This window comes from Electrophorus electricus, chromosome 4 (genome assembly GCF_041902795.1).
Source record: "Electrophorus electricus isolate QZ-2024a chromosome 4, ASM4190279v1, whole genome shotgun sequence".
Lineage (NCBI taxonomy): Eukaryota > Metazoa > Chordata > Actinopteri > Gymnotiformes > Gymnotidae > Electrophorus > Electrophorus electricus.
In genome coordinates, this window is record NC_137500.1 from 4227287 (window position 1) to 4241299 (window position 14013).

General features: G+C 38.9%; 1 protein-coding gene across 1 annotated transcript in view; it reads right to left on the reverse strand.

Annotated features, from left to right (window-relative positions):
- The window catches only part of lrrc4ca (leucine rich repeat containing 4C, genome duplicate a), a 50134-nt gene that overhangs the window by 11596 nt on the left and 24525 nt on the right, over nt 1-14013 (reverse strand). The window contains exon 2 of the mRNA XM_027023626.3: nt 4226-4294. The gene's annotated coding sequence lies outside the window, so the exon portion shown is untranslated. The remainder of the gene's footprint in view (nt 1-4225; nt 4295-14013) is intronic.

Here is a 14013-nt window from a genome sequence, read left to right on the forward strand (position 1 = left end):
TCCCCTCGTGGTTCATTCGTCTATCTGAAAGATCTTGGCTTGGCGATTTAGGTATCATTATCTAAATAGTAACAGGCGTTTAACGTCATCAAAAAGCAAGAGGGTATCTAGTCAGTGTGTCTGCAGGTCAATGCTTTCACTAAAATGATCTCAGATTACTTCCATGGACAGTGCCAGTAGAAGAAAAAAGAAAGAAAGAAAGAAAAAGAATAAAATATCAAGGATAGATAGATAGATAGATAGATAGATAGATAGATAGATAGATAGATAGATAGATAGATAGATAGATAGATAGATAGATAGATAGATAGATAGATAGATAGATAGATAGATAGATAGATAGATAGATAGATAGATAGAGGTGAGCATTCTGCCTGTAGGCTGCTCCAGGTAAATGAGGCATACTAATTCCGATTGGCCTCTCCAGACTCAGCCATCTCATCTAAAGCTCAATTTGGACTACAGGCTAGATGGCTAGACCCCCCCCCCACACACACACACACCCACACACACACACACACACACACACACACACACACACACACAGGCTCAATAATCATGTAAACCTGCATACCATATACCATATACTTACATTCCTTGTTTCCTTCCTGCTCAGTCCCAAAGACAGACAGACAGATAGGTACATGGTACATGCACACACACACACACACACACACACATACACACACACACATACACACACGCACAGACACACACACATACACACACAAACACATGCGCACACACCAACACAGGTGCACCAACTGCACAAGGCACGTTTGTCGTCAGAGGCGTGGCATTGCTGCTACCTGGTTTGATTTATTTGTGTAATTAAGCAGGAGCATGTCTGACACACAGACGCATTATCGATCAGACCTGCCTGGAGAGGGGATAAGTGGGTGTGAGGGCATTGCTCAGGAGATGGCTATCGGTCTAGATCAATCTCCTTACACATTTACTTTTACGATCAATGTTCCAAGAGCTTTATCATATACTACTTTGTGTGTGTTTGTAAGTAAACACATGGTGTCTGCACACAAATCATAGTATATGTGATGTGATGTCTTTGTGTTTATTTTGAATAAATCCATGTGTTGGGGGGGGGGCGGGGGTGTTGTTGACAAATTGACAAATTGATGGGTTACCCTTCTTAGGTTCTCAAGTGGGTGTAGGAGGCCAGGTATAACCCCATGGTTATAGGAGTGTAGCTATACTGATCCTCTTGGCCATGGATTTGCCCCATTCCTTTTATCCATTCCTGGCCTGGCCAAGGCGGGTCCACCCACCACAGCCTAATGCCCTAGCATAGCCATCCAGCCTTCATAAAGAACGCTGCACAGTCAGCACTTTCTCCCAGCAAATGCAGGTGGGCTGCAGACATCACAGCTGAGTTCCTTACACTTACACACAAGCAAATATGTGGGGACACACACACACACACACACACACACACACACACACACATGCACACACACGCACACAGACACACGCACACAAACACACACACACACACACGCACACAGACACACGCACACAGACACACGCACACAAACACACACACACAAACACACACACACATATAGAGCAGGGAACAGCTGTCCTATAAGGGCACTGTGGGTCGCTAACATTAAATACAATGGAGATGATTTGTGAAGCGTAGAGAATGGTAATAACTAACTCTCTGTTGTAATATCCTCTATCTGACTTTGATAACTCTGGTAACAAAAAGACTACAGACTCCCCAGAGAATGGTGCAGGTTAAGAACTATATAAAAATCTCTAATAAATCAAAAATAATACAAGATTTCCATACCTACATATTATGTGTTAAAGTAAGTATTTTGAAGTAGTGGTGGCACCTGACCACCCTATGCCTAGTGGAGATTAACTGTTCTCATGTTTCACTACATTTGCTGGATTAGTAACAGATAATTTAGCTCCAGGCATAATCACACTCACTACACCCAGCATGTAGGTGTCACTGTGTTCTGCCAGGCTTATGCCTCCAATTTAGCATTGGTAGTCCTTGTGCCAGAAGATGTCTTTCATGCTTTCATGATTTCAAATTAGGTTATCAATTAATCTTCTAATGGTCAAAGCCACAAGCAAAATGTTTTTGCACACAAAAAGAATAAATGCTTTTTGTGTACTGTTCAAGTTGAATGCAAGTTATTACAGTTTAAGGTCTTCAGTGCTACCAGTGAGGCACCTGTCTTACAGCTTTATAACATGAAACCCAAAGGTAAATATGCATACTAAAATTAAAAACTGCAAAAAAGTGGTAGCTACTAGAAAATTTGAGCTAATCCTCCATTTATGTATGTGGACTTGCATAAATACAATGGCTTTTTTCTCTCACCTATATCCAGTTCATTCACTGATTGTCAACCATGGGATTTGACATTACATAGACAGAGATAAACTAACTAGACCTATTATGTGATCTGTAGGTTAAGTGATCTCTAGAAAATGGTTTCACTATGTTAGAATCTTGTTTCACCAAACATGAATGGTGAGGACAGAAAACTGTTTTAAACATTTTTTTTGTATTAACACTGTGGTTTCACAACACTCTTGTGTATGGAGAATTCTTGGGCTCCTGGGTGTACAACTCCTTATGAGATTTATGCCAACCTCTTCTTTGTCCAGAAGCCATATCAGTTAAGATTCACAGCAGTGATGAATCTGTCCCTTTCTTTGCTCATCAGGGATTATTATTCACAAATGTACTGTCCAGTAAAACAAGACTCCTCCCCTACTGACGCAGGTTAGCCTTATGGTAGCTCCCTCTCTCATGAGTGAGTGAATCATGTTCATTCATATTCATCATCAAATTATCCCAAAGTTCTGTCAAAAAAATGAATAAACCTTGAGAGTGATTCAGTTAATTCAATTTATGCTGATCAAATGTCAATATGCATGACATGCAAGAGCTCTTCTGAGGAACAGAGTAATGCTGGGTGACTCAATTACTACTAGCTTTTCAGCTGCCTTCCACTGTTGGCCATCTGTTATTTATACAATCTTTGCCTCCTGGGGAGTCACATATTGCATAAAAAGGTTGGGTTTTGTTTAGTTTTGTACAATTTACGGAATCTTTTGAGTGTAAATGTCTTTTAGCTAAAGTTACTGTACCAAGCAGTATAGCTTTTCTTAATTATGGCAGGCGTTTGTTGGCCTCTTTCATCAGTTTTGACTTATGCGTATATGGGCTGTGCGATCAACACCAGATTATTTTAAGAGAATATCATTGTTGAATTTCCATCATTCTCATTAGTGTAAAGCAAGGATACTTTGTTGAAGGGCCCCATAACAATTAGTTTTCATGTATAAGTTTAAGTCCTCAGCCAACAGATGCTGAGTGTATGCAGGAAAAAGGTACTAATAGTCACAACTACATAAAACTGGTCCCAAGAACAGCCTAAGTGTGCAAAGCTATTATCAAGACAAACGGTGCTTATTCTTCTGACTGGTGCTGTTCATGCATGTAATTAGAAAGACCTGGATAACTATCTGTCCAGAAAAGCAACAGGATAAACAAAACTAAATGTTTACACCACAGATGTATTAGAATATTATATGTAAAAATTACTCATTTACTAATGCATGTAATAAAGCTGTTATGCAAATACTGACAGTGAGTAATTGTGTATTCTGTTTGATTGAATGTGGTCTTGCATACCTTTGATCCAAAAGTACAATTACCACGGCAGTATCAAATCATTTTCAACATACAGCCTGTTGTGACACATGATTGTTGATAATTATGCTCTGGATATGCAGTAATCAGTGCTGCACGTTGGAACTATATATTTTATAATTTAGTCTTCCTCTTTTTCTATTAATATCTTCATTTATGAGACTTCTATAATTTTTTCAAAATAGATTATTTTACATTTTGAAGCGTTTATGAAATATCTTTTGCAATGTACTTAGTAAGCTTCAACTGTTTAACCACTTAATCATAAAAGAGCTCTGTCAAATTGCATATGTTGCTATAATATACTGAGTACCATATGAGTAAAGTACATATGATGAATCCAGGCAAGTCATTCAATATGCAAACCAGATAACTGATAACTGAAAGCAAATATATGAAAGCTAATAGTGAGTTAATCCTCATGGCAGGCAGAACAAGCTCCATAATGTCTGTCACAAAATAAAATAAAGCCTGTCATCACATCAGTTGAATATGCTCTTAAGTATCTTTCATAGTCTCACTCACCTGCCAAGTTATCCACAGTGCCAGCAGTTTCGGAACATCTTCACACTTAGTTTCACTCTGTGGCTGGTCCTACACAAACAAGAAGAACAGAAAGATTTATATGAGCACAACCACACTCTGTCTCACTCCATCTCTCTGTGCCTGCCTCTCTCTCTCTCTCTCTCTCTCTCTCTCTCTCCTTCTCTTACTCTCTCTTTCTCTCTCCCCCTCCATTGATGCTGTATGAAACACTGGAAGCTTATTTAAAAAATAAAAAAGAGCAGAGCCTCTCAACAATGCCTTGTAACAAGGATGTGTTCTAACATGCGCACATGACACACACACACACACACACACACACACACACACACACACACAGCAGTGGTTTATCAATCCACACATTAGCTCATTCCCTCCTATTTTCCTTCTATTTTTCTGTTAACACAAGCTCTTTGAGACCAAGTCAGTATAGACGTAGAACATGTAGCATTACATTAGGTCATGAGTTATACAGCTACTTGTTTATTCCATTCTACCATTACATTTTAAAGTTACTGGCTAGCACATGGTATAGGATTTAACAAAGAGCTGACCATGAACAGGAGGTGACTCAGACATAATACTGCAAAACAAGAATTTCAGCATGGTCCTTAAATTTCATGTGTCTAAGGGCTTTGACTGTTTTCCTGAAGTGCGGGAAGGATCATGCGTAAAAATGCAGACAAGCAGAGCAGGAAACAACTGAAACTGAAATATTGCCCCTCTGAATAAACAATTAATTAACAGAAAGAAAGTTAAGAAAAATAATTTCATTTTTAAAACTTGCTTCTATTTTTCCATTTTTTATTTACTAAACTGCAATATGTTGTTACCATGAATCCCTCGAGACCAAGTCAGCATGAACATAGAACATGTGGATGTATTTTAGCATGTGCAGAGTTTGAATAATTAAGATTAATTAATGTGTTATCCAGCTGTTATCAGCTTATAACTTTATAACCTGTTCTAAGCTAACGCAGGGTGTAGAATTTTACAAACATTTCCCATCACCAGGAGATGACTCAGACAATAATTCTGCAAAACAAGCAAGAGTTTCAGTGTGGTCCTTAAATTTCATGCGCCTAAGGGCTTTGCTGAATATAAAATGAGTGTTTTCCTGAAATATGGGGAGGACTGTCCTAGGCGTGCAGAAGACAGGAAGGGACCAAGTTTATACTGTATTTCACAACTTAAACAGAACTTCTCTTAAACAGACCATCAAATCAAGCAGCCGACCAAACAATACATATCCAGTTTGTTTTAATGATTGTTTTTTTTTTTTTATGTCAATGCACACAATTAATGATTAACTACATTTGCCAAGCAGGAAAATATGATATCACACTGTTACTGACCAGTCAGACTCACATGCACATTCTTGATTTGGACACACACAGAGCCGCTGCTGATCAATCAATCAAAAACCCAATGTTAATAGATCATCACATTAACTCCGTTTGTCCTATTTGTCTGTTATGTTCACTCACTAAACAACATTGTCCAAGCCGATAACATCTCTATTAACACACAGATGCTGTTTGTTGTTTTGCTGTTCTCAGAAAAAGGGGAGTTTAATGCACTCACAATAGAGGGAAACAGAGAGAGAGATTGACACCTCTCTGTTTCCTAGATAGGGAGGAGACTGTTCCTTGGGGATGCAATGTCACTATCACACACAGGGACAGCTTATCTTAAATAAATGAATAGCAGGACCAATTAATATCAAGGTGTAAACAGTATCATTTTTTGCATCCTACCACTCCAGAAACTAGTTAGTATGCAATGTAAATTTATTTATAAATAAAAAATAAATAAACAAGAATAAAACCAAAATTAGCCAAAACCATGTGTGAATGTTTCAATAAAGCAGAAATAAAACATATTAACACAAAAAAAGGAATTTCATGGATTTGAAGAAACAAGTCAATTATTTATAAAAAGCTAAAGAAATCAGATTAAAATAAATCAAAGACACAAGAGGAGGAGAACAGGAGAACAGGAATGGTTTTGGCCTGGATTTAAAAGTGGCTAAGTTTTGGGCAGCAGTCAGTGTTGGAAGCGAGTCAATGAAAAGAGGGTCAAACACTGATGCAACTGCTAGAGCACTCCAGCATTATCTCAAATGTGCCTGCTCATTAATGACTACAAGACCCTGTGTAACCATGGCCCCTGGCATCGTTTGCATCCGTGTGTGTGTGTGTGTGTGTGTGTGTGTGCGTGGGTGTGTGTGCATGTGTGTTTGACCAGACATCACATTTCTTTACTTACATTTGCAAACCAAGAACACATTTGACAGGCAGCTTCTAATGCTGGAACAGGAATCAGAGTAATCATGTTTGTTCTAATTTCCACCATCTTCATCATTGCCATCATCGTCTTTTCCATCACCCAATCACCCTAACAATATTTCTCTCATACCTCCTGCTGATAACTCCTTCATCATCATCGTTTTGTTTTTGCCCCAGAACAAGGTAGCTACGTAGCTCTCAGAGTAAGGGAATATAAGCCAGCTATAATTAGTACTGAGACACATACATATTCATACATGCATACATTAGTCCATAATGTAGCAGAGACAGAGAAGATTTCTGGGTTAAGCAGCCCTGTTTAATCCACTCTAAGAAATTATGCAGTAATGTATGACCTAATCTGCAAAATAGCCTGTGCCATCAGTTCCCTTTTTTTCTCAAAACACAGTGAAAGCATATTTTTTCAGATGGCAGAGATTTGTTCTGACAGTTCACAGTGAGTTTCCTCACATATTTATGGTAGAGTAGAGACCAGTACAGACTTAACGCAGATCAGTGTTTGTGAAAGTCTTGACAGATAATGCACGATAAACAACACTGAGAATGTTTATATTCTGCATCTTTAAAAGGATGCTACTTAGACCAAAGTCAAAGTCACAGACGTCTCATTGCTCTGTGTGTTCCTAATATAAGAACCATATTACAGTTTTTTTTCTCCTATTACAGTTTAATTGCTCAGACACGTTTGCTAAAACACTAACCTCATTCTAGTGCCATGAATCCTCACAACATCACTGCAAATGGCCATTGCTTTAGTTCAGCTCTCCTTGTGTTCACACTAAATGCAAATGCTAAAACACTTTTGCCAACACACTAGATGTAATTGTTATGGCACACATGCGATTCTTCTTCTGACTGTGATGTGCCAGTTAAAACAGGCTGTCCTTTTGTCACTTGGATACAAATGCTTCTTGCTCATGCTGACATCGACGTTCCCTGCGTAAATCATTACATGCAGAAAAAAACACATGAATGCCAAACGTTGCATGTACCAAAAAAAGGGCCAGTGAGTCACTTCCCCAGTATGTTTCTGACAGGTGAAAAACAAAAAAACAGTGTGACGAGGCATTCTTCCCAGCATGGAAGTGGAGGGCGTGCTATAGTCAGCCCCATAACCAGATGTCTTTACTCCAGGTAATGGATCCTGGCTGTGAGGACATCTCAGCTGAGCATTGCCAAGGGAAGAACTTTCCCTCTGTGCTTTGAAAGGCAGGAAATCAGGGTTGAGTTTGAAGATTTGAGGGCAAACTAAATACTGAGTGTGTAACTGTTCATGCCAGTTATTGCAGTTTGACCAAGGTTAATCACACACCTGCCTTCAAATCAATGCCTCTTACTTTACTGTAATTATAGTGACGTTCCATTATTCAAAAAATTATGCATTGTTTTATTTTCAATATATTTTAATTGTTTTTTTTTTCCTCTAACAAATTTCCATAGTTTAATTTTGCCATTGTGTGGAAATTTGGGATATATTAATATTATATTAATATTATAATAAATCTATTTTCTTTTTTATTATGTATTGACAATATTTAGTTCTTGCCAGGAACACCATCAACACAGACCAGTTCTGATGAAAATATTTAGCATTTATTGTCAGTGTTTACATAATGATCAAAGGGTGCTATCCACTTGGTCACAGTGTTGTAGTGATTGGCTTTCTGTTTGGACATATGTGATTATTGCTTTTTCAGTGTTTAAGATTTGTTTGCACAGATGTTAGTGTTGTGAAAAATGCTCTTACTGATTTTTAACAGTACTTATAATTTAGAGAACAAGACAAACATTTTTGGGATTGAATCTAAAAGAGACATTGTCAATGAATGATGAAAAAACGCCAGTGAAGGTTTATTTTCTGTCAGTTTTTTACACATTGGGCCTCTCGCAAGAATCATCTAAATGGACAGATTTGTTCTTAAATCACTACAAGCAGTTTAAGAGGACTTGTTGTGTTCATCAACCTTACCATAGTTAGGCTTAGACATGAATGTTAGGAATAGCCTAGGCACGTTGTACATGATACACAGCTGTCGAAGGACTTCTGTTTCAAACTTAAACACAGAAATCTCTAGAAGGCCCAAGTGTGAGGGAAAAAAAAAGTTTAAGTACACAGAGTTACTTGACTTGTAATTGGAAGGTTGCCACTGCCCCTGCCAAGATGCCACTGTTGGGCCCCTGAGCAAGGGCCTTACTCAATGACTGAAGCTGTACTCAGTCATAATTGTAAGTCGCTTTGAATGAAAGTGTTAGCTAAATGCCATAAATGTAAATGTAAGTGTACAGCCATATATATATATATATATATACTTACACCTATCTAGTAGTGCATTGGACCTTCTTTGCCTTCAGAACTGCAACAATTTATTGTGACATAGATTTCACTTGGTGTTGAAATTATTCTGCAGGAATGTTTGGCACAATAGCTTGTAGCAGTTGCTTCAGATGTAGGTACTGCCATGCTCTGAACAGTTAGTTCTACCTTGTCTCAGAGATGCTCAATGGGATTAAGATCTGGGGAATGTGAAAGCCAAGGAAGCAAAAAAACTTGCTGGCATGTTCCTGGAACCAGTCCATGACTATATATCCCTTGTTGTATGCTGCATTGTCCTGCTGAAAGTGTCCATCTGCCAAAGGGTGAACTTGGATGAACTTGGTCAGCTACAATGCTTAGGTAAACCCTACTGTACAAATGTCCATCCACAGGTATCTGAGGACCCAGGATGTGCCAAGAAAACATTCCCCACGCCATGACTTCACCTCCACCAGCCTGAACTGTTGACACCTGAAAGGAAGGACTCATCAATTCATGCTGCATGTGCCAAATTCTGACCCTCCCATCAGCAAGGTGCAACAGAGATCTGGATTCATCTGAACAGATAATGTTTTTCCACTGCTCAGTGATACACTTTTCTGCACTATTTTGCCCACTAGATTTTTGCCTTACTTTTACTGGCACTTGAGCTGGTCATCTGCTATTATAGACCAAGTGTGCTAAGGAACAAAAGAGATCTTTTGGATGTGTGAGTTGGAGCACATGCATTGCTTGACTGTGCACCACCTTTCTGACATCCGCCTGTGATCTTGTGCCGACAAGTTGTTTACGTGCACAGGTTCCCCCTTTGTTGGATATTTCTGTACAATCACACCTTTCTTGGTATACTTTCAACACCAATGTATGTGAAAACCCCACAATGCCGGTAGTTTTCGAAAAACTGACCCCATCTAGTCTACCAACGATTGCTATTCTTCGTACAAAGCTGCTTAGTTCATCTGATTTTCCCAATCATATGTGGATTCACACTGAAATTGATCCACTGAAAACTTGTTCACCTGATTTTATGCTGAAATCCAGGGACATAGTATAGTGTGTGTGTGTGTGTGTGTGTGTGTGTGTGTGTAAAGTATTTTGGGGGCATCAAGCAAACTGAATCACAATTCTCATTTACACATTCTCTTTAGGATAAAATAAAATAAAATACAATTTTAAATTAAGATAACATAAAATAAAATGTTCTCAATAACTAGAGCTCAGGAGTCTTCTGTTTATGGTATTGGTGCAAAACTCTAAAGGCATTTTACCAGACGTTTGCATCATTAAAGATCCCTTATACATGCTTTTTAAAACACTTCACATGAAACTCATGCTGATTTCTAAGCAGATTTCAATATAACCTCAGAGAATCAATGACAGAACTCTGACCTCAGCAAGACTGTTCCTGCACTGTTTACTGAGTTTTTCTCTACACTTCTCTATCAGTACTGGATAATTAGTTAAATGCTATTTCTCATATAGGAAAATGTAAAGTGATGTAGAGAAATATGTTGTAAAGTGTCTAGAGTACAGTGTATCTATTTTGATTTATATTAAAATGCCATACATGGATGGAAGCATCATTCCTATATAAACTGATGGAACTGCCTAGACCTGCACTATTTCTTCAATGACATTACATGCAGGGTCGCTGGAAATCAAATAAATAGTGATTTAAGCGTAGCAGTAAGCAGCAGTAAGTGACAGGCCTGTAGATCTAACTACTGCACATTAAAAAGTTAGTGGGAAAGGAAGGAGGGATATGCACAGGAGAAGCAGCAGGAGGCGCAGAAGAAAGACCTCGTGCATCATCAGGGCTGACCACGAGCGCAGGCCATGGTGCACAGCACAAACTGTGCTCTTGTACTCTAGCGATATACTTGTAACCTAATATAGAGAATTGTATGCAATGCTTTGCAAAAAGTGTGATTTATTTTGAATTGAAACTGTAGAAAATGTGTTTGCAATGGAAATGTGTTATTTGGTGAATCAGTTTGTGACTGTTTTATTAGTGCAGAGTGAAAGCATGGATTTTGAGGAAATCCCTAATATAAGTATGTCTAGCATTATGGTGTGAATATATCATTTTGAGGGAAATGTTAGTACTTCTGAAGCTAGTGTTTAATTTTGCTTACAGTATATGAGGCTGTGTGTATAGTGTTGAAAAAAAAAAAGTCAAGATATTTTTGAGCAGAAATAATGTCTCCGGAAATGTGTGCAATTGAGAAAAACTGTAATACACATCATAGGAAATAACTATAACAATATCCATGCTTTCCCAGAAACTGAAAGTCTAATTTTATGAGCCATTGCCAAAAATAAAAAATAAAAATCCAGGACTGCATGTGAAAGAAGGAATATAAGAGGCCACTGCTGTAGAGAGCACTACTGATTTGCTGTTGTATTATTTGAAAAGCAACCATGAACTAATGATTGTAAGACATGCTACAGTCATTGCAGGCATCAGACTCGACCTGAATGATCTAAAACTCCAGCCTGCAGCCCAGAGGTCCTCTGAAACCTGCTGTGAGGTTCTGAAGCTTTTCATCTTTGAAGTAAAGAACTCAGTGTTGGAGCCAGAGTGCAAATACAATGGCAAATGCAACTAATTCACTGGGTGGCGAGATGATCTCCTCATTTCACAGATTGCCACTCCTTCTGTTCCACTTACATTTAACCTGTCATATTTTCTCTCTCTCTCTCTCTCTCTCTCTCTCTCTCTCTCTCTCTCTCTCTCTCTCTCTCTCTCACACACACACACACACACACACACACACACACACAAACACGCACACGCACACTTCCTCTTTCTCTCCATTTCTTTGGGTTGCTACACATCCTAGCTGTCCTATCATGGTATGAACTTGTGAGGTCAGGCCAAATCAAATGAGCTGCACTCATTGCTGCTGAATCAATTGCCAGCAGTTCCTCTCTAACTGAAAGAAGAGGTGCAAAAGGCCTCCCTCCCTGTGACCTCGCTGGGCTTGGCTGGCTCGCCACACGCAACACAGCACTGAAATCAGCGACCACGGCCAGTCCATTTCTCATCATCTAATGGTAAATCCATCTATGTCTGTGCAGGGTCGCACACGGAGGGCAGCTAACAGTTACCTGACAGGGCATGTAATGATGAGACATCATGCAGAGAGAGAGAGAGAGAGAGAGAGAGAGAGAGAGAGAGAGAGAGAGAGAGAGAGAGAGAGAGAGAGAGAGAGAGACAGACAGACAGACAGAGAGAGACAAAAGAGCAAGCGAGCAAGAAAGAGTATATTAGGAACATAGCTAAAGTGGATGATAAGAACTGATAGTGTATTTGGATTTGTACAGAATTTAGTGTACTCCTCATCAGAACCAGAATGGGTGAGTGTTATACACCTATTTCAACATGCTTAAGAAAATACAAATGAACAAATGAATGATTTGATATTTACTCCATTGCACCTCCCACTGTCAATGCTCTGATGATGCTGATGTTGTACATAATCGGCAAAGGGAATGAATATCAGCTCATTTATCACAGTCAAAGGTGTTATTTTTGTGGAATCACACCCAGCATGAGGATGTGTTCTTTTAATTAATTTAAATTCACCATAATTTCATTAGCAGCATGAGTCATAATTAATAGATTATCAAGCTATATGTTCTTTGTGTACAGATGGGATGTTTATTGGATGTTTAACTCTCTGATGTATGTGTGTGTGTGTGTGTGTGTGTGTGTGTGTGTGTGTGTGTGTGTGTGTGTGTGTGTGTGTGTGTGAGTATGAGAAGTACATAGAGAAAGGGTGGGGGGGAATAGACCAGATAAATATATGCAACAATATGCATACACAACAAAAAACTTATTTTAACAAACTTTGCCATTTTGTCAATAGATGTCACTACTAGGTATGTCATGTTTCCAGTACCAAAATGGTTGTCATCCTCCCCAGTCCCAATACTGCCAGAATACTAAACATCTTCTGGTATCTACAAGGGCAGCTCAGTGTAATCAGACTAATGGTCATGACAGATGGTGTGTGAATTGATGAATTGCTTCTATCAATATCACTCTGAACCTCTTAACTGCACCAGGGCAATTTCAGATCTGCTAATACCAACAGGAATGGGACTATTGATGTCTAAGGAATGAGGAGATAATCTGTTAAGGGATAAAACATTGTGGCTGCATCACACAATATTTATTTACACTGTCCCTGCTGGAGGGAAAACTGCTGTATGGAAACATACACTAACTTATTCATCTGTGTAATGTGATACCCTTTGCAATGATCTACCAGATTCTTACCGTTAGCCTTACCCACCTAAGTTAATCAATCTATGATGAAGACAGTTATTCAAAGTTATTCAAATCCATCTGACTGTAAAATTGAAGACTGCCTTCTGTATTTTACAAAGAGTAAAGTAATGGGTTTGTGTCCTTGACATCGTAGACATTGCAAGTCTCTACATAGAATGTATGACACAAAAATAACTTTTAGAATATACAAAATGTACTGTTAGAACTATTAGAATTTCAAAGGAAATTGTTGGAAAAGGAATACATTTAATCACAAAGATAAACAGGTAATCGGTGTGAATAACGGCTAAATGAAAAGACATGAAAAATAAAATGGTTTGTAATGTTAAATAATAATAAGTTAATCATATCTAAAGTATTTTGCTTGCTTATGTTTTGGAGAGGAGGCAAGGGCTGAGGTGGAGATGATGGACTGATCTTTACACTGTGCATATGGTCCAGCAGAATAAAAGTAAGAAGAAGGATTAGAAGGTGTCGTGGAGCATTATTGTTCAGAGACCCTCTTCAACCCCTGACTTCCTGATGCCCCACAACAGGCCTGGTGACTACAGCTTCCACACCAGCAGTCCAATCCCAGACCTGTCAAGCATAAGCCTAGAAGCTATCTTTGAGCAGTGTTTGCCAAAAGCACAGTATAAAGGTATTTATGCAGCTACTACTCTGCGCCACATTGAGCTCATTTCCCTGTGGCCATCGGAGTACAGCTGTGCTGTAGCTGCTGTGTTCTCACATGCTTACACCGGAGTGCAAGTGAGTCTGTGTTCTGACACGTTTACACCGGACTGGATGCAAGCCCATGCTCTCACGCACTCACACTGGAGTGCATGTAAGCCTTTGTTTTCACATGCTT